This window comes from Pseudophryne corroboree, chromosome 1, assembly GCF_028390025.1.
Source record: "Pseudophryne corroboree isolate aPseCor3 chromosome 1, aPseCor3.hap2, whole genome shotgun sequence".
NCBI lineage: Eukaryota > Metazoa > Chordata > Amphibia > Anura > Myobatrachidae > Pseudophryne > Pseudophryne corroboree.
In genome coordinates this window covers 1,056,664,559-1,056,686,653 of record NC_086444.1, presented here as the reverse complement: position 1 = coordinate 1,056,686,653, position 22,095 = coordinate 1,056,664,559, and the positions used below count along the sequence as shown (strand labels likewise).

The window sequence follows — 22,095 nt, the reverse complement described above, 5'->3', positions numbered from 1 at the left end:
GGGGAAAATGACAGGGGTTCCCCCATATTTAAACAACCAGTACCGGGCTCCACTAGTCAGAAAGATAATGCCACAGCCGGGGGACACTTTTATCTTGGTCCCTGCGGCCCTGGCATTAAATAACTAACTAGTCACCCCTGGCCGGGGTACCCTGGAGGAGTGGGAAATCAAGGGGTCCCCCCCATCCAGCTACCCAAGGGCCAGGGGTGAAGCCCGAGGCTGTCCGTCCCCCCCCATCCAAGGGCGGCGGATGGGGGACTGATAGCCAAGTGTAAAAATGAAGAATATTGTTTCTTGTAGCAGTACTACAAGTCCCAGCAAGCCTCCCCCGCAAGCTGGTACTTGGAGAACCACAAGTACCAGCATGCAGTGGAAGAAACGGGCCCGCTGGTACCTGTAGTACTACTACAAAAAAATACCCAAATAAAAACAGTACACACACACCGTGATAGTAAAACTGTATTACATACATGCATACCGACACACACATACTTACCTATGTTGACACGAAGCAGTCGGTTCCCTTCTCCAAGTAGAATCCACGGGTTACCTGTCAATAAAATTATACTCACAACAATCCAGTGTAGATCGGTCCTCTTCTACTTGTAATCCTCGTACTTGGCAAAAAAAACAAACCGAAAAAAACGAACCACGCACTGAAAGGGGTCCCTGTCAAAGAGGGTCCCTTCAGCCAATCAGGGAGTGCCACGTCTTGGCACTCTCCTGATTGGCTGTGTGCTCCTGAGCTGACAGGCAGCGCACGGCAGAGATACAATGTAGCGCATAGGCGCTACATTGTATCCAATGGTGGGAACTTTGCGGTCAGCGGTTGACCGCTAGTAACCTCAACCGCTGACCACAAAGTTCCCACCATTGGATACAATGTAGCGCCTATGCGCTACATTGTATCTCTGCCGTGCGCAGCCTGACTGACAGCTCAGGAGCGCACAGCCAATCAGGAGAGTGCCACGACGTGGCGCTCCCTGATTGGCTGAAGGGACCCTCTTTGACAGGAGTCACGGGGGGTCCCGGCAGTCTGGGAAAGGGGTCCCATGTGTAAACATGGACCCCTTTCAGTGCGTGGTTCGGGTTTCCGGTTTGTTTTTTTGCCAAGTACGTAGATTACAAAGAGGACACAAGCTACACTGGATTATGTGAGTATCATTTTTTTCACAGGTACCCCGTGGATTCTACATGGAGAAGTGGACCGAGCCTCGTGTGAACATAGGTAAGTATGTGTGTGTATATAGGTGTGCATGTATGTAATAAAGTTTTACTGTCACGGTGTGTGTGTTCTGTTTTTTGTTGGCTATTTTTTTTGTAGTAGTACTACAGGTACCAGCGGGCCCATTTTTCCACCGCATGCTGGTACTTGTGGTTCTCCAAGTACCAGCTTGCGGGGGAGGCTTGCTGGGACTTGTAGTACTGCTACAAGAAACAATATTCTTCATTTTTACACTTGGCTATCAGCCCCCCATCCGCCGCCCTTGGATGGGGGCGACAGCCTCGGGCTTCACCCCTGGCCCTTGGGTGGCTAGAGGGGGGACCCCTTGATTTAAGGGGTCCCCACTCCTCTAGGGTACCCCGGCCAGGGGTGACTAGTTAGTGATTTAATGCCAGGGCCGCAGGGACCTATATAAAAGTGTCCCCTGGCTGTGGCATTATCTCTCTGACTAGTGGAGCCCAGTGCTGGTTCGAAAAATACGGGAGACCCCTACGCTTTTTGTCCTCCGTATTTTTTGCACCAGGACCAGGCGCAGAGCCCGGTGCTGGTTGTTCAAATATGGGGGAGCCCCTGTCAATTTTTCCCCCATATTTTTTCAACCAGGACCGGCTCAAAGAGCCCGAGGCTGGTTATGCTTAGGAGGGGGGACCCCACGCAATTTTTTTTCTGTTTTTTAACTCTTTCACACCCCTTCCCACTGATAAACATGCACGGATCTCACGGATCCGTGCATGCCTATCAGAACACGGTAAAAAAAAGTAGGTCTATTTTAAAACTGCTTTTTTTTACTATTTGTATTTTTTCACGGCAGGGGCCCTCATTCCGAGTTGTTCGCTCATTCTTTTTCTTCGCATCGGTGCGATAAGTCGCAAACTGCGCATGCGCAATGTTCGCAGTGCGTCTGCGCCAAGTAAATTAGCACAAAAGTTTGGTATTTTACTCACAGCGTAACAAAGTTTTTTCATCGTTCTGCTGATTGTAGTGTGATTGACAGGAAGTGGGTGTTTCTGGGCGGAAAATGACCGTTTTCTGGGAGTGTGCGGAAAAACGCAGGCGTTTCAGGGAAAAACGCGGGAGTGTCTGGAGAAATGGGGGAGTGGCTGGGCGAACGCTGGGCGTGTGTGTGACGTCAAACCAGCAACGAAACTGACTGAACTGATCGCAGTGTAGGAGTAAGTCTCGAGCTACTCAGAAACTGCTAAGAAATTTCTATTCGCAATTCTGCTAATCTTTCGTTCGCAATTCTGCTATGCTAAGATACACTCCCAGAGGGCGGCGGCTTAGCGTGTGCAATGCTGCTAAAAGCAGCTAGCGAGCGAACAACTCGGAATGAGGGCCAGTGTTTGGCTATTGCCGGCAGTGTTTGTGAATTACAATTTTTAGTAAATTACCGAGTTGTATAAAATAACAGGTGCATTTGACCAATGGTGTATTCATTCGTATTTTTTTTTTTTTTTACTTCCAAAAAAATACGAATGCCCTCATCACTGCCGAGATTTTGGTTTAGTAAATTCCCGAGATGACACTTTGAAGAAAAAACACCAAATCGGTCAAAATCGGGACCTTAGTAAATATACCCCTAGATCTGCATCTCTCTTCTTAAGTCTATCAGTTTCCTTTATTAGCTGAACCACATAATAGTGCTGAATAGTACTGAACCACCTTTGTGCTGGCAGGGTCTCTCTGTCCCCATAGTCATACCTGAACTGCATGCTGGCATTCTGTGCCAGCTTATTCAGCCTGTACGTTCTGACTGGGATGGCTGATGATGCAGAACTTGCAGCAGGAAGGAGACTGGGCAGCGTTTGTCCTGGATGTGGGAGATAGGAAACAGGGCTCTCTCTCTCTCCTCTGGCTGCCCCCTTTAACCCCTGGATGATGCTACACTACACACATCCCCAGGGGAGGTAAGGGGACTGGGTGAGATTGGTGCCTGCCTGCCTGGGTAAGCTGGGTGTGTGCTAGTGCCGGCTTGGGAGATGATGTGCTGGATCCATGTGACTGCTCTGACAGTGCCATGGTGTGGCAGCCAGCATCAGCTGTAAGCAGAGCAATGATAGACAGGAACGGAGACTGGAGACACCCTGCTCCTGCAGGCAGCGGCAGTCAGACTGCGGGGAGATCTATGTGAGCAGACACCCAGCTGCACCTGTCTCTGCACGGTAGGCTTGCTTTGTTACATGCCCGGTGCAATGTGTATGTCTCCATTCTCCATGTGAGACGGCTGCTTTGTTGTCTGCCTGCCGGATGGATTCAGATGCATCAACCCAGCAATAAATTGCATAGATAAGATCGGGACTGCTAGCACCCCAGTGTAATGCAATGGTTCTGACACTGCTGTGCTGAGGCTGTGCCATTAATGCATAGGGGTTTCATCATTAATATCCATTATCAGTATCACCTCCCGATTTGTACTATTTGTTCTAGCTGTAACCTTGTGCAGATCATATGGGGGTTATATAGGGGGAACTGTCCTGAGATTCCTGCAATATGTTTCATTATTGAATGAGTTTAAGTGTATGCATGCCAGAATGATTCTATTGTGTACACCCATTATAAGATCTACCCCCTGTAGTATATGTGATTGCTGGTGCAGATGACGGCAGTGGTTTGTTGTAGTGTGAGCACCAGGCTTCCCCTCACATGACAGGCTCCCTAACCTTGGGAGCTGACACACTCCTTTGTCACTACTACTACTACTATAGCTTTCCTATAGCTGCTACTCATGTCAGCAGTGGAGTTATATACAAAAGGGGAGATACATTTAAGTATGTGATGTTCTTTGCAGCTTAGTATATTCAGCAGAAATGTATGATTATCTATATCTGTCATTGTTTATACAGCATACAGTTTGTCCTCTAAGTGTACCTTGTTCCAAGTGCAGTAGCCCTATCTGAGGATTTGTAGCTGGGAATATTTCCCGGGATTCGGTGAAAGCCGGACCAAATTCCAGAACGCCGGACCAGGACTGCTCCCTGCAGCGACCCCTCCCACCGTATCCCATATTTTCCTGTGTGCTTTAGTAACAATTGAGGATTTGTCTTATAACTAGATGGTTTCCATTCTATAGTCCTATTCTTCCTTGTACCTGTCAATACTCTGTAGCTTTCTACTCCATTACTTGGTGGATGTCAGCAAGCCAGATGTTAGATATCATTCTTAGGGATCTATGTATCTATATGGCCTCAAGCGACGCTGCATTTTAGTTTTATCACTGTAGATACATACACAGTTACCACCAGTCTCTATATTTTACCTGTTATGCTTGGCGGTATCTCCCTCCTTGGTGCTATCCTTCTCTATGTGAGGTTAATGTGAAATGCACTTGTGCATAGCTGTTTGTCCATGTAGATATCCAGTGAAACCTCTTCAGTTTTGCTGGTCCCTATTGGTGGGTATAGCCAGCGGCTCAGCACCATCTCATGTTGTCTTAACTTAGTGGCGAAAAGCAAGCCTATTCACTGCTTGGTAAATTGCCTGATCCATCCTGCCACCCACGTAGAGGGCAAGTGCCGGTAAATGGGTTAAAGCTGGAGAAATCTCTGATTTCACCTGTGTCAACCTTTTGATAAATGCAGGGCCGGTGCAAGGTTTCTCGGCACCCTAGGCAAAACTTCTGCCTTCTGCCCCTTCCCCTGGGTGGTCTTCTGGTTGCCGAATGTCGGGATCCCGGCGCACAGTGTACCGGCGCCGGAATCCCGACACCCGGCCTACCGACACATATTTCCCTCGAGGGGGTCCACGACCCCCCCTGGAGGGAGAATAAATAGCGTGGTGCGCTTAGCGCGCCACCGTGCCTGCAGCGCGGCAAGCGCAGCGAGCCCGCAAGGGGCTCATTTGCGCTCGCCATGCTGCCACGCTTCTTGCGCCGGTATGCTGGTCGCTGGGAGCCCGGCCGCCGGCATACCATACTACACCCCCTTCCCCCTACCCACCCTTCAGATGAAAGGCATGTTGCTCTCACCCCCTCCCCCCTACTCTGGTAAATGTCTGCTGTTCTATCCCCCCAAAATCTGTGTGCATGCTGCTGCTCATCCCCCCAGACTGTGTGCATGCCTGCTCCTTATCTCCTCCCCCCACCCCCTCACCACACCGCTGCTCTCCCCCTCTTTCCTTATCAATGCAGAGAATGCACTGTGCAGCCACCTTACCTGCATGCTGCAGTGCAGAGTTGGAACTGAGTAGTCTGTGAAAGAGCCTGGAATGAAGAGCAGTGCTGCATGTCACCCCCAGCCAGGACTCCAGGAGCTGTCACAGTTACTGCCTGTGCCGGGTGGAGGTGGAGCTGGAGGCTGCAATACGGGAGCTTAGCAGTCACGGCTACTGTAAGATACGCATTCTGGGGGATTGCAGTGGCTGTAAAAGGTAGGGCAGCTGTAGCAGGCCGCCCCCTCAAGTCCCGGCGCCCCTAGGCAGCTGCCTAAAGCTGCCTAGTGGAAGCTCCGGCCCTGGATAAATGGCACAGAAGCAGTGAAAAGCTGGTGGCTTTGTTGGAGAATAGGCTCTTTACTGCTTCTTATATAGGGCCTGATACATATGTGCAACAAAGCAATTAACATTGCGTCTGGAACAAACCATGTCACCATGCAAGGGGAGCAAATACATTTATATTGTTTTTGTGCAGGGTAAATACTGGCTGCTCTTGCATGTTGCCCACAAATGTTAACTTTAGATTTCAGTTTGAACACACCCCACCCAAATCTAACTCTCTGCACATGTTACATCTGCCCCACCTGCAGTGCAGCATGGTTTTGCCCAGTTACTTGCTTTTTTGCTTTACTTACAAACATGAAACAGGCCGATAGGCCCTTTATTCTAAAACATAAATGTACAGTTTGTTGTACACCTGTGCCATGTCCCGCTGTATCCTACAGAAAGGTTTGTTTATTGTTAGCTACTGCTAGGCTTAATACCCCATAAAGCATAGAAGTTATTAACAATAAGCCTACCTTTCTCTTCGGGAGGTAGTTATGTCGGAGTCAGTATAGTGAGACCACCGCCAGTCACGCATACCCAACCCTTTCTTTCCAATATATTCATTATGTTTAATACCTTATATTTAGATAAAATTATTCTAGACTATTTCAGAGCTTTTATTTTTATTATCAGAAGCCACAAACACATGATCATTTTCTCAGTACAAATAGATTTATTTTCCCTAGAAGAGCTGGGGATGAAATAATACGATGGTGTGATCAGTAACAGACTATTACACTGAACAAATAGGGGTCCGAGGTTCCATGGATAGAGGGGCCTGCTCCCTAGAAAAGAAAGACATGTTTTGCTCACACCTTGTTTTCCTGTACCTTGATATTGAGTAACTGGAAGCACTGTCTACCTAAAGAGTTAAACGAAACCTAGTATTTGCCTCCATGCCTTGTGAAAATTTAATGCCTTCTCAATAATGGCTGGGAAGCTGATCTGTTTGTGGGAGTTCTGGAGGGGGGTGGACAGATAGAAAGGGTAAGTGCTGTTTATGGCTGGAAGGCAGCTAGTAAATATTCCTCTGCTAATTTTCTATTCATTAACTCGTCTGTGTGTTCCCCATAAACCTCAGTATAAAGAGATGTTTTATATACCTACTGTATATAAGGATTCTTTCACTGGCTTCTCATTTACTCATTAATAAAATACTTGTATGCTAAAGCAACCTTATCCATTCTGAGCAAAGTGTTGTTTATCAAATCATATATGACCTGGGTAAATAGTGAATATACTAGAACCTGTATACAGTACTGTGAGCTTATTATGTAGCTTCATACAGAAAAAAAGATGCTTTGGCAATTATCCCTGAATAAGCACTAACAATAACAGGCCACCAGAAGGATACAATGCACTTACACACAAAACACAAACATTCCCTTGTTTCACTGACCATATCCATTGATTGTTTTAAGTATATTTCAGGTCTTATTCATTACATTGTAAAATACTTATTTTATTATGTTAATGTCGTATTGTGGCTTTTGGGTGAAAGTGCTGGTAACTAGTTCATTTGTATCTGACAGTACAGTACTTAACTTGTATGTATGTGTGTATGAAGTCCAAATAGGACGAAACGCGTTGGATGCTACCAGGCTTAACCCATCCTCTCAAGTTAAGATATTAATTTACCTTGATTTTTTTTAATCTAATTTCTCTTACGTCCTAGAGGATGCTGGGGACTCCGTAAGGACCATGGGGTATAGACGGGCTCCGCAGGAGACATGGGCACCTAAAAAGAACTTTTCCTATGGGGTGCACTGGCTCCTCCCTCTATGCCCCTCCTCCAGACCTCAGTTAGATTCTGTGCCCAGAGGAGAAAGGGTACACTGCAGAGAGCTCTCCTGAGTTTTCTGTAGAAAAAGAATTTTGTTAGGTTTTTTATTTTCAGGGAGTCCTGTTGGCAACAGGCTCCCTGCATCGTGGGACTGAGGGGAGAGAAGCAGACCTACTTAACTGATAGGCTCTGCTTCTTAGGCTACTGGACACCATTAGCTCCAGAGGGAGTCGGAACACAGGTCTCACCCTGGGGTTCGTCCCGGAGCCGCGCCGCCGTCCTCCTCACAGATGCCGGAAGATAGAAGCCGGGTGAGTATGAGAAGATAGAAGACATCTCAGGCGGCAGAAGACTTCAGATCTTCGTGAGGTAAGGCGCGCAGACACAACACACAGAGGCAGCACTGATGGGTGCAGGGCGCAGGGGGGGCGCCCTGGGCAGCAATAATCCTCAATTTTGGGCACAATAGAGTATGATTAGGCTGCGGAGGCAATAAATCACAGATCCCCCGCCATTTTATTACAATTGCACTGGGACCGAAGCCCGCCGTTGGGGGGGCGGAGCTTGATCCTCAGCACTAACCAGCGCCATTTTCTCCACAGAAGCTGCATGAGAACGCTGGCTCCCCGGTCTCTCCTCTGCTGAACACTTCACAGGCTGGAAAAAGAAAGAGGGGGGCACATTGGTAACGCAGTGAGTGGGAATTTGGATAGTATATATAAAAAAGCGCTATCTGGTCATTTTTTCCCCTAGTGTTATTTAGGCGCTGGGTGTGTGCTGGCATACTCTCTCTCTGTCTCTCCTAAGGGCCTGGTTGGGGTCTTGTCCCCTTATAGGTTTATCCCTGTGTGTGTGGGGTGTCGGTACGTGTGTGTCGACATGTCTGAGGCGGAAGGCTTCTCCAAGGAGGAGGTGGAGCAAATGAGTGGTGTGTCCCCGTCGGTTGTGCCGACTCAGGCATGGATGGACATGTGGCATATGTTGAATGCAAGTGTGGCATCTTTACATAAGAGGCTTGATAAGGCTGAATCAGGGGAGGCATCAAGGGGTCAATCCTCGGATTGGACCGGCTCACAGGGCCCGTCGGGGTCTCAAAAACGTCCCTTAGCACAAATTGTGGACACTACTACCGACACGGACTCTGATTCCAGTGTCGACTATGATGAAGTAAAATTGCACCCTAAGGTGACAAAAAGCATTCAGTGTATGATTGTGGCAATAAGGGATGTGTTGCATATTGCTGATGAACCCTCTGTTCCTGACACGAGGGTACACATGTTTAAGGTAAAGAAACAGATTATAAATTTTCCCACATCTCATGAACTAAATGAGTTCTTTGAAAAGGCTTGGGAGACTCCGGAAAAGAGACCGCAGATCCCCAAAAGAATTTATATGGCATACCCCTTCCCTAAACAGGACAGGGTGCGTTGGGAATCACCTCCCACTGTGGAAAGGCCTTAACGCGCCTGTCCAAGAAAGTGGCGCTACCGTCTCCAGACACAGCGGCCCTCAAGGATCCTGCGGATCGCAGGCAGGAGACTACTTTAAAGTCTATTTATTCGCATACTGGAGCTGTGCTAAGACCGACCATTGCGTCGGCATGGGTATGTAGCGCAATTTCAGCATGGACAGATGATCTGACGGCTGAATTTGATACCATGGATAGAGATACTGTGTTGTTAATTCTAGCCCATATTAAAGATGCAGTCTTATTTATGAGAGATGCTCAAAGGGATATTGGATTGCTGGCTTCCAGAGCCAATGCCATGTCTATCTCAGCGAGACGATCCTTATGGACTCGCCAATGGACGGGTGATGCGGATTCAAAAAAGCATATGGAAGTCCTACCCTATAAGGGAGATGTATTGTTTGGGGATGGGCTGACGGACCTGGTTTCCACAGCTACCGCAGGTAAATCAATTTTTTTTACCATTTATTCCCCAACAGCAAAAGAAAATACCACCGTATCAGATGCAGTCTTTTCGGTCGCAAAAGTCCAGAAGAGGTCGGGGGTCCTCCTTCCTTGCCAAAGGTAAGGCTAGAGGGAAAAGAGCACCCGCTTCGGCCGGTGCCCAGGAACAAAAGTCCACCCCGGCTACTACAAAACCCTCAGCATGACGCTGGGGCTCCCCTGCGGGAGTCCGCACCGGTGGGGGCACATCTTCGACTTTTCAGCCAGGCCTGGGTCAGCTCAGACTTGAATCCTTGGGTGTTGGAAATAGTTTCCCAGGGTTACAAACTGGAATTCGAAGAGGTGCCCCCGCGCCGATTTTTCAAGTCGGCATTACCAGCTTCTACACCAGAACGGAATGTAGTGTTAGCTGCAATTCAAACGCTGTGCCTACAGCAAGTAATTATCAGGGTTCCCTTGAACCAGCAGGGAAGAGGCTACTATTCAACCCTCTTTGTGGTCCCGAAACCGGACGGTTTGGTAAGACCTATTTTGAATCTAAAATCCCTAAACCTGTACATGAAAAGATACAAAGTCAAGATGGAATCGCTCAGGGCGATTATAGCCAGTATGGAGGAGGGGGAGTTTATGGTGTCACTGGACATAAAGGATGCGTACCTTCATGTCCCCATATATCCCTCCCATCAGGAGTACCTGAGATTCGCGGTACAGGATTGTCATTACCAATTTCAGACGTTGCCGTTTGGGCTTTCCACGGCCCCAAGGATTTTCACCAAGATAATGGCGGAAATGATGGTGATCCTGCGCAAGCATGGAGTCACAATTATCCCATACTTGGACGATCTCCTGATAAAAGCGAGATCAAGAGAGAAATTGCTGAGCAGTGTAACGCTCTCTCTGAGAGTGCTCCAGCAACATGGTTGGATTCTGAATCTACCGAAGTCACAGTTGATTCCGACAACTCGACTAACGTTCCTAGGTATGATACTGGATACGGAACAAATGAAGGTTTTTCTCCCGTTGGAAAAAGCCCAGGACATACAGAACATGGTCAGAGACCTGCTAAAAACGAAAAGGGTGTCAGTTCATCAATGCACTCGAGTTCTGGGAAAAATGGTGGCGGCCTACGAGGCCATCCCCTTCGGCAGGTTCCATGCGAGGACGTTTCAATGGGACCTTCTGGACAAATGGTCCGGGTCGCATCTCACTTACATCGGAAAATAACTCTGTCCCCAGGGGCCAGGGTGTCTCTCCTATGGTGGCTGCAAAGTGCTCACCTGCTGGAGGGTCGCAGGTTCGGAATTCAGGACTGGATCCTGGTAACCACGGACGCGAGCCTCCGAGGATGGGGAGCAGTCACCCAAGGAAGAAATTTTCAGGGACTGTGGTCAGACCAGGAGTCCTGTCTACACATCAATGTGTTGGAACTCAGGGCCATATACAATGGCCTTCGACAAGCGGAGAGTCTTCTTCGAAACCTACCAGTTCTGATTCAATCAGACAATGTCACAGCAGTGGCTCATGTGAACCGCCAAGGCGGGACAAGAAACAGAGTCGCGATGGCGGAAGCCACAAGGATTCTTCGCTGGGCGGAAAATCACGTAAGCGCTCTGTCGGCTGTCTTCATTCCGGGAGTGGACAACTGGGAAGCAGACTTCCTCAGCAGACACGATCTCCATCCAGGAGAATGGGGACTTCATCAAGAAGTCTTTGCAGACATAACACGTCTTTGGGAAATTCCTCAAATAGACATGATGGCGTCACGCCTCAACAAAAAGCTTCGGAGGTATTGTGCCAGGTCTCGGGACCCTCAGGCAGTAGCAGTAGACGCCCTGGTAACGCCGTGGGTGTTCCACTCGGTCTACGTGTTTCCTCCTCTTCCTCTCATCACAAAAGTGTTGAGGATCATAAGGCGAAGAAGAGTACAGACGATACTCGTTGTTCCAGACTGGCTTCGAAGGGCCTGGTACTCAGATCTTCAAGAGATGCTCACAGGAGATCCCTGGCCTCTCCCTCTGAGGGAGGACATGTTGCAACAGGGGCCCTGTATATTCCAAGACTTACCGCGGTTACGTTTGACGGCATGGCGGTTGAACGCCGAATCCTAGCGGAAAAGGGGATTCCGGAGGAGGTCATCCCTACTTTAATAAAGGCTAGGAAGGAGGTGACGGTGAAACATTATCACCGTATCTGGCGAAAGTATGTGTCTTGGTGTGAAACCAAGAACGCGCCTACGGAAGATTTTCATTTGGGGCGTTTTCTCCACTTCCTGCAGACAGGAGTGGATATGGGCCTGAAATTAGGTTCTGTTAAGGTACGGATTTCGATTTTCTTTCAGAAGGAATTGGCTTCTCTTCCAGAAGTCCAGACGTTTGTAAAGGGAGTGCTGCACATTCAGCCTCCTTATGTGCCTCCAGTGGCACCGTGAGACCTGAACGTGGTGTTGCAGTTCCTAAAATCACACTGGTTTGAACCACTTAACAAGGTTGATTTGAAATTTCTTACCTGGAAGGTGGTCATGTTGTTGGCCTTGGCATCGGCAAGGCGAGTGTCAGAATTGGGGGCCTTGTCACACAAGAGCCCCTACTTGATTTTTCATGTGGATAGAGCGGAATTGAGGACTCGCCCTCAATTTTTGCCTAAGGTGGTTTCTGCATTCCATCTGAACCAACCTGTGGCTACGAGTGACTTGGAGGATTCCTGGTCCCTGGACGTAGTCAGGGCTTTGAAGATTTATGTAGCCAGAACGGCTAGAATTAGGAAAATAGAAGCACTGTTTGTCCTGTATGCTGCTAATAAGATTGGCGCACCTGCTTCGAAGCAGACTATTGCTCGCTGGATCTGTAATACGATTCAGCAGGCTCATTCTACGGCTGGATTGCCGGTTCCAAATTCGGTTAAGGCCCATTCCTCTAGGAAGGTGGGCTCTTCTTGGGCGGCTGCCCGAGGCGTCTCGGCATTACAGCTTTGCCGTGCGGCGACTTGGTCGGGGTCAAACACCTTTGCTAAATTCTACAAGTTTGATACCCTGCCTGACGAGGACCTAGCTTTTGCTCAGTCGGTGCTGCAGAGTCATTCGCACTCTCCCGCCCGATTGGGAGCTTTGGTGTAAACCCCATGGTCCTTACGGAGTCCCCAGCATCCTCTAGGACGTAAGAGAAAATAAGATTTTAAACCTACCGGTAAATCTATTTCTCCTAGTCCGTAGAGGATGCTGGGCGCCCGTCCCAGTGCGGAAACTCTGCAAGACTTGTATATAGTTGTTGCTTACATAAGGGTTATGTTACAGTTGGAGTCGGTCTGGGACCGTCACTGTTGTTGTTCATACGGTTAACTGGTTATGTATGTTCCAGGTTACATGGTATGATTGGTGTGGGCTGGTATGAATCTTGCCCTTGGATTTTTAAATCCTGCCTTGTATTGTCCATCTCCTCTGGGCACAGTTCTCTAACTGAGGTCTGGAGGAGGGGCATAGAGGGAGGAGCCAGTGCACACCCATAGGAAAAGTTCTTTTTAGGTGCCCATGTCTCCTGTGGAGCCCGTCTATACCCCATGGTCCTTACGGAGTCCCCAGCATCCTCTACGGACTAGGAGAAATAGATTTACCGGTAGGTTTAAAATCTTATTTTTACAACATTAGTAGTTTGGTCCTCTTGTTTTATATTGACTCATAGTGTCATTGTGTGTATTTGTATGTGCATTTCTATCTTGCTCCAGAGACACTTTATTAGTTTTTTAGATGTGGCTTTGAGATTTATTTTTACTGGTGTGAATTGTATGTGATTAAATTATAAATGACTTTTTAATATAGCCTCCTAAAATTCATATGACACCATTGGTCGCTCAGAAACACCTTATCCACTGCCTCCTTTCACACACACATATATATATATATATATATATATATATATATATATATATATTAAATTGATGAAGAAGGCGGCACTCAGACAGGCATGGAAAGCAGTAAAACTTTTGTCAGTTTATTCCAACATGTTTCGGGGTAAATCCCCCGTCCTCAGGGTCATCATATGATGACCCTGAGGACGGGGGATTTACCCCGAAACATGTTGGAATAAACTGACAAAAGTTTTACTGCTTTCCATGCCTGTCTGAGTGCCGCCTTCTTCATCAATTTATTACCAGAGGTCTTCGCCTCCAGGAGGGCACCGCAGCACCTATCAACTTATGAGTGAGTGCCGAGTACATAGTATTCTATATATATATATATGTGACTACGCCACATCTAACAGCGACAATGAATTTAATGTGGCTGATTCCGACGGACCTACAGACCCTGCGATTGTCCCTTTAGGGACCTCCCCTGTGGTGACAGAAACCACAAAAACAAGAGGTCGTCCACCCGCAGGGGCAAACAAAACCGTATGATCAAGAAACACCTCCACAAGGAGGAAAGTTTAATTTTCAATCTTTCCAACCGCATCCTGACGGGAACGGAAATTAAAGTGCTTAATAACGGCTTATCTTTTATTCCCACCAGTAGATTTGATGGCCTAACGTGGCAAGCCGAATTACACCATTTTTCCCGTAAGTTGAGGCTGCAGGAGTATTTCCAGGAACATCAGCCAGCTCCATCTACTGATCCACATCAGGTATTCATTAACAGTAGACATGGGTCTACGTTTGATCCCCAATCTAACAACGCGTCTATAAAAACTTTCACCAGGCTGTTAGATGACTCCGTTATCAAATACACGGCTGCTTCACAAGAGATGCATCATAACCTCTCCAGATCCGAGTTCAAAGCCTTGAAGCAACTCGGATCATACCAAGACATTGTCATCCGCCCCGCCGATAAGGGGGGCGGGATAGTGATATTGAACTTGGTTGATTACAAGGCAGAAATATACAAACAGTTAAGTGATACATCTGTTTACAAGAGTCTACCTTCCGATCCTACACTCGAATACAAACAGGAGGTAGACATGATTTTAGATCAAGCCTGCAAATCCTCCTATATCTCTGTAAAATTATGTCGGGCGTTAAAACAAGATCATCCCAGGGTCCCAATCCTGTTTACTGTTCCCAAAATACACAAAAGCTCCACTCATCCTCCAGGCAGACCCATCGTCTCTGCCCACTTATCATTGTATCAACCTGTGTCGACTTTTCTGGACAGCATACTCCAACCACTCATTTTGAAACAGCCTAATTTTGTAAAAGATACCACCTCTTTTTTGAACCGTCTAGCGGGCCTTTCCAACATACCCGAAGGTACGTTAATTTGCACCATTGACATATGCAGCTTATTTACAAGTATTCCTCATTCCCAGGGCTTGGCCGCCATGAGACAGTTCCTCATTAGAGAAAATCTGACCACTATCAATATAGATTTATTTCTCAAGCTGCTAGAACTCACCTTGACCAGGAACTACTTTCTGTTCGACGGGAAGTACTTTTGCCAAACCAGCGGGTGTGCTATGGGGAGCAACGTCTCCCCTTCCTTTGCCAATGTGTATATGATGCAGGAGGAAAAAGATATGTTTTTCACTGATGTTTCCGTTCAAGATCACATCTTACACTACTCACGCTATATTGATGATGTGTTCATCCTCTGGACTGGTGGTCAATTACTTTTTGAGCAATTAGTTAGCACCATTAACAATCGCCAATCCCCAATTAAGATAACGGCAGAAAGTAATGTCAATACTCTTAACTATCTAGATGTACAGATTTCCATTGTCAACGGTGAAATTACCACTGATATCTATTACAAGCCCACTGATAAAAACACCTTATTGCGAGCCAACAGTCACCACCCAAGAGCCTTAAAGAAAGGCTTACCGAGGTCCCAACTAATAAGAGCCGTACGAATAACCAGCGATCCATCTAAATTGGACCAGGCCCTGTCTACAGTGGTCAACCGCTTTACCGCTAGAGGTTATGATGCAAACGAACTTTCCAGACACAAGGTGGAAGTCAAAACCATTCCACGTCAGGAACTGTTACAACAGAGGCCAAGAAAGCATGAAGACCTGGTAGCGCTAGTCACCAAATATACCACCTCCAGTCCCGTGATACCACGAGCTCTGAAAGCAATGTGGCCTATCATATCTACGGATAAGAAGTTACCGGTATTTAAGAAAAAGAGACCTCTCACATGCTTCAAAAAAAATAGAAGCATTAAGGACTACGTGGTGCACAATGACATAACGGGTTTTGAGGATCAGCCCCCTATTAATTTTATGACCAAACCTCCAGGTTGCTACAGGTGCCTTGGGTGTAAGACATGTGCTAATATTCAACCTGGGTCTTCATTTTTTTCTACCTCGACGGGTAAATCTTTTAAAATCAGGCATGTTATTACGTGCACTACCACCCATGTGGTGTATTTAATCACATGTCCGTGTAAATTACAATATGTAGGCAAGACCGTGCGTACTGCACGAGAGCGTTTTGCCATGCACAGATCTGCCCTCAAATACGCCACCTCAGGAAAATCTTCCGACCAGCCGGTTGCCAAACATTATGCTGAACAGAAACATTCACTTCATGATCTGAGTTTTCAGATCATTGATCACATTCCCAAATCTCTGCGCGGTGGCGATCGCGGGGGACAGCTCCTGCGTCTTGAGGCCAGATGGATTTACACCCTCGACACTATCAGACCCCGAGGTCTTAATGACAAAATAACCTGGAGTATATTTCAAAATTAAAGGGTTGGACTCATGCTAACAAAGATTTATTATATGTAACCGATATCCATGGTCTTGCAGCTATCATTGATGTTACATAAAAGTTTTTTAATTATAGCTGCAAAAAAAACCACATTATTATCCAGCATTAGAGTCTCTTTTTCTCCCATCCAGCTCACGCTTCTAAACACTGTAAATACGTTGTCTTTTTTGAGTATTTTAAAACAGCACAGTATTGCAGCATACAATTCATCGTAAAACAATTTTTCAGTATATAATTTACAGTCACCTTTTTACATATATGTTTTACATATGTTTTTGCCAATGCACTTATAAGTTCACTATATTTCATATTTCATGTTCACTATTTGTATTTTGACAGCCCGCACCTGCGTCTATCCCTCCCGTGGTTATCACAGCGCCCGTCTCCCTAGCGACCGGGTAAACTATGTGTATCCAGGTAGTGACGGACTCCGGCGCAGGAGCGTGCTGACGTCACCACACCAGGAAGTGCACTGAGCGGTCTCCGTTCATACTCACCTTCCGCCGCGTGTGTCCCGTTCGCGGGTCTCCTGGCTTATTTAAAGGTATGTTATCATTGTTATCACTTGTATCACCTCGACAAAGGGGCGTTAGCGCCCCGAAACGTTGGTCACTTTTGTGTTTCTATTTCTATTTATATGGATTAAAACCACCTATTTTTGCACCTTTAATCTTTGGAATCAGTCTCTGAGTGCCGCTGCATGCTTCCATTGTCTGTTATATATATATATATATATATATATATATATATATATATATATATATCCCAACATTGGTACTTCAGGAAGCAGGACCGAAAAGAGAGTGGAGCCTCGGAAAAGGGTGGCGGAGCTTCACAGCACCCCCGTTCCTGTCATTATGGGGTCGTGCCCAGCACTCTCAGAGATGCTGTGCTGCCCCCAGGCTCTCCCTGCACTGTGAATGTACACCTTTTGCATGCACACGGCATCTATTCACCCACTCCCAACCTGCAGAGCAGCTATGTATGTGCTTCTCCCCCCCCCCCCCCCCCCCCCCATCCCCACTGCGGGACACTGCAGCCCATGGGTGGGACTGTTGGACAGTCCTAGAGAAGTATATGTATATACACTGCTCAAAAAAATAAAGGGAACACTTAAACAAAACAATGTAAAAGTCAATCACACTTCTGTGAAAACAAACTGTCCACTTAGGAAGCAACACTGATTGACAATCAATTTCACATGCTGTTGTGCAAATGGAATAGACAACAGGTGGAAATTATAGGCAATTAGCAAGACACCCCCAATAAAGGAGTTGTTCTGCAGGTGGTGACCACAGACCACTTCTCAGCTCCTATGCTTTCTGGCTGATGTTTTGGTCACTTTTGAAAGCTAGCGGTGCTTTCACTCTAGTGGTAGCATGAGATGGAGTCTACAACCCACACAAGTGGCTCAGGTAGTGCAGCTCATCCAGGATGACACATCAATGCGAGCTGTGGCAAGAAGGTTTGCTGTGTCTGTCAGCGTAGTGTCCAGAGCATGGAGGCGCTACCAGGAGACAGGCCAGTACATCAGGAGACGTGGAGGAGGCCGTAGGAGGGCAACAACCCAGCAGCAGGACCGCTACCTCCGCCTTTGTGCAAGGAGTAACAGGAGGAACACTGCCAGAGCCCTGCAAAATGACCTCCAGCAAGCCACAAATGTGCATGTGTCTACTCAAACGTTCAGAAACAGACTACATGAGGGTGGTATGAGGGCCCGACATCCACAGGTGGGGTTGTGCTTACAGCCCAACACCATGCATGACGTTTGGCATTTGCCAGAGAACACCAAGATTGGCAAATTCGCCACTGGCGCCCTGTGCTCTTCACAGATGAAAGCAGGTTCTCACTGAGCACATGTGACAGATGACACAGAGTCTGGAGACACCAAGGAGAACGTTCTGCTGCCTGCAACATCCTCCAGCATGACCGGTTTGGCAGTGGGTCAGTAATGGTGTGGGGTGGCATTTCTTTGGGGGGGCCGCACAGCCCTCCATGTGCTCGCCAGAGGTAGCCTGATTGCGATTAGGTACCGAGATGAGATCCTCAGACCCCTTGTGAGACCATATGCTGGTGCGGTTGGCCCTGGGTTCCTCCTAATGCAAGACAATGCTAGACCTCATGTGGCTGTAGTGTGTCAGCAGTTCCTGCAAGACGAAGGCATTGATGCTATGGACTGGCCCACCCATTCCCCAGACCTAAATCCAATTGAGCACATCTGGGACATCATGTCTCGCTCCATCCACCAACCACAGACTGTCCAGGAGTTGGCGGATGCTTTAGTCCAGGTCTGGGAGGAGATCCCTCAGGAGACCATCCGCCACCTCATCAGCAGCATTCCCAGGCGTTGTAGGAAGGTCATACAGGCACGTGGAGGCCACACAAACTACTGAGCCTCATTTTGACTTGTTTTAAGGACATTACATCAAAGTTGGATCAGCCTGTACTGTGTTTTTCCACTTTAATTTTGAGCATGACTCCAAATCCAGACCTCCATGGGTTAATAAATTTGATTTCCATTGATAATTTTTGTGTGATTTTGTTGTCAGCACATTCAACTATGTAAAGAACAAAGTGTTTAATAAGAATATTTCATTCATTCAGATCTAGGATGTGTTATTTTAGTGTTCCCTTTATTTTTTTGAGCAGTGTTATATATATATATATATATATATATATATATATATATAAATAAAAGAGATGAGCGGGTTTGAATTTACTCGATTCTTAACGCCTGAATTAACGCAAATTCAGATTTTCTGGATTTGTCTTATTGGCTAACCAAAACACGTGACATCTGAGAGCCAACAAGGAGATCCGGGTAAATCCGAATAAATCCGGGTAAATCCAAACCCGCTCGTCTCAATATATATATATATATATATATATATATATATATATATATATATATATCTACCTAGAGAGAGAGTTAGAGGTGTATTTACTAAAGTGCACATTTATAGAAGTGGAAGTGTTGCCGATAGCAACCAGATTCTGGCTATTATCTTCTAGCAGATACTAGGTAAATATGTAAATAAATCTGATAGGTTGCTATGGGCAACACCTCCAATTCCAAAAATATGCACTTTAGTAACTATACCCCTGAGAGAGAGAGAGATAGAGAGAGAGGGTAGTCTGCTGACTACTTTCCCTTATACAAAAGTAGTTTTACCCATTAAATTGTAATATATTTTGAATTTGTTGTTGATATTCACTTCAGCAACTTGATATACATGTCATGTAGCTGAGCATGAATCAATCTGATGCATAATATTCTAAAAGGGAGGGGCAGACAGACAGGGGTGGCACAGATGGGGTAGACAGTGAGCGAGGAACAGAGGATTAGGGTGAGATTAGGCTGGGTTTGGTGAAGAAGTGGGTCTTCAAAGCCTGTTTGAAGTTTTGTAGATAGGTGGAGAGTCTGAAAGGCGGAGGTAGAGAATTCCAGAGAAAGGGAGCAGCACGTGAGAAATCTTAAAGGTAGGAGTGTGAGGAAGTAATCAGTAGGCAGGAAAGGCGGCGTGCATTAGTGGAGTGAAGAGGACGGGTGGGAGTGTAGAGGGAGATAAGGTCAGAGATGTAAATGGGAGAGGAGTGGGTGAGGGCTTTGTAAGTGAGTGTGAGAAGTTTGAATTGGATTCTGTGGAGGTGGACATAGTGCGTTTGGTGAGGAACATGAGCCGGGCTGCAGCATGCATTGAGGATAGATTGGAGTGGAGAGAGGCATTTGTCAAGTGAGGAAAGCGGGGGTGAGGTCAGGGGAGGAAAGGTAGATGTAAGTATCATCGGCATAGAGATGATATTGAAAGTTAAAAGATCTAATGAGTGCACCTAAAGAGGACATATAGAGAGTGGAGAGGAGGGGACCACGAACAGAACCTTGGGGGACACTTACAGTTAGTGGAGGTGGGGGGGGGGGGGTGGAGTCATATGAAGGAGACAGAGAAGGAACGGTCAGAGAGGTAGGAGGACAGCCAGGATAGGGCAGTATCTCGCAGACCAAGGGAGAGAAGGTCTGGCAGAAGAAGAGGCTGGTTCACAGTGTGAAAAGCACCAGAGAGGTCAAGAAGACTAAGCAGAGAGTAGTGGCCCTTAGATTTGGTAGCATGGAGGTTATTGCAGACTTTTGTGAGGGCAGTTTCAGTGGAGTGGAGCGAACTGAAGCCAGACTGGAAAGGGTCAAGCAGCAGCCTTCTTGATTTATTTGTGCATAGTAGGAATGGTTAGGATATTGCTATGTAGTATAGTATTGCTATGTAGTATAGTATTGCTATGTAGTCCACCTATGTAGTATTCTGCCGTAGCCTTATGATGGGTACACATTGGGCGACATATCACCTGCTTGATCAAACGGGCAATATGTTGCAAACAGGTTGGCGGGTTTGTACACTCGATATGTCTGTAAATGACGTTGTTCACAGATATATCGCATTAGACCTTCAGCACGGCTAGTGCACGATAAATATGTGTTCAGGAGACCAAACGACCACCTGTACACTTACTGTAAGAACTAACGTCAGAGCTGGGTGTAGTGAGTACTCAGCTTTATACTTACACAAAAGCTATTTGATGGCGTTGCATAGACCCCCTGATTTTGCTACACATCGCCTGTGCAGTCTGATCTGTTACATTGCAGCAGTACAACACTCTGTTTTGCAGAGGAAAACAGCAATACATAGTGTTTGGAGGCAACAGTAAGTAGACCCTTAATGATTGTTTGAGGAAGGGGGGGCCCAAATTGCTACGTTGCTTAGGTCCATCTCCCAAGAGAGTGGGCAGAGTTTAAGCCGGCTGCAGGGACTGATTGGACAAGATCCCTTTGTCCCTGCAGTTTTCAGCTGTAGTAAGAATTTTCTTCCTGTAACACCTACAGCTTGACTTCTTCTAGGCATGGATACTACTAACTGTTGTTACAATATGTTTTCTGGATAATATTTGCCGAAATATGATGAAGAGTCTGACGTTGGCAAAAGGATCCATGCTTTTGTGCTGTTGTCTCCATATCCTCACCCTATCATCTGCATGGTCTAAATCAGTTTTAAGGATAGCCATACTTGAGAATAGGTGGTTTAATTAGTACCTGAGTTATTTTGATTTAAACATCTGTGCTCAAGCATGTATATCTTTAAAATGTGAACTCTTAGTGTGCCTTGAGAACGGAGGTGCGTGGCGTACTGTTCAATAAGAGGCCATATGACTTGGTCCCTGTTTCAGATTATCTATAATTTGATGCACTGTTGCCCGTTTGTGGGACTGAGCAAGTTTGCCCACTCTCCGTTCTCCCCGAGCATTCAGTAGCCGCTTACGACCCACTTTTTTTGTCTGCTACTCCACTCTGTGCACAATTTAGCAACTGCTGCCCTCAAACAATTCACTAGTGCAGCCGTTTTGTTAATGCTCGCGCTGCTGCTGCTACGAGCGCCAACAGTCATTCCACATTCAAAGGCCATTAGATGACATCTATTACCCATTATTTCTGAGTGATATTCTTCATTAGTCTTTGCATATCTTCGCAATTCTTATACAGACATCCCACACCACCATTATCTGCGGAATAGCTACTTTTTATATTCAGTTATTATATGCATAAATGGTGAGTTCTGATATCATTGCTTGTAATCTTTGAGGTTGATGTCATAACTTCAACTTATCACGGATATTAAAGGTCACCTTGAGTCTTTGTTACCTATATAAAAGCACTGGGGTCAATTGTCTTTGTATGGTCATGGATTTCCTTATAACTTACAACAGAGGTACATTAGCCGTTATATAAAAGGGAGTATTTTATTCTTTCGTTGTAATATGAACTTTGCCTCTGGAGAAATCTGAATTGATATGTAAAGAATATATATTATGTTTGGACACTTTCATAAGCAGAGTTTGCATATTTGCCATCCCTTCCTTCTGGGTGCAAATTCAGAGAATTAGGTATGGTAATCTATCCCTATTATTTTCATAAAGGTTAGGTACATTAGAAATATGCTTTTAAGATCTAAATCA

At 46.4% G+C, this 22,095-nt stretch overlaps 1 protein-coding gene across 1 annotated transcript in view; it reads left to right on the top strand.

Annotated features, from left to right (window-relative positions):
• The first annotated feature begins 2,915 nt into the window (after positions 1-2,915).
• CRACD (capping protein inhibiting regulator of actin dynamics) overlaps positions 2,916-22,095 on the top strand; it is a 318,205-nt gene continuing 299,025 nt past the window's right edge. The window contains exon 1 of the mRNA XM_063920884.1: positions 2,916-3,387. The gene's annotated coding sequence lies outside the window, so the exon portion shown is untranslated. The remainder of the gene's footprint in view (positions 3,388-22,095) is intronic.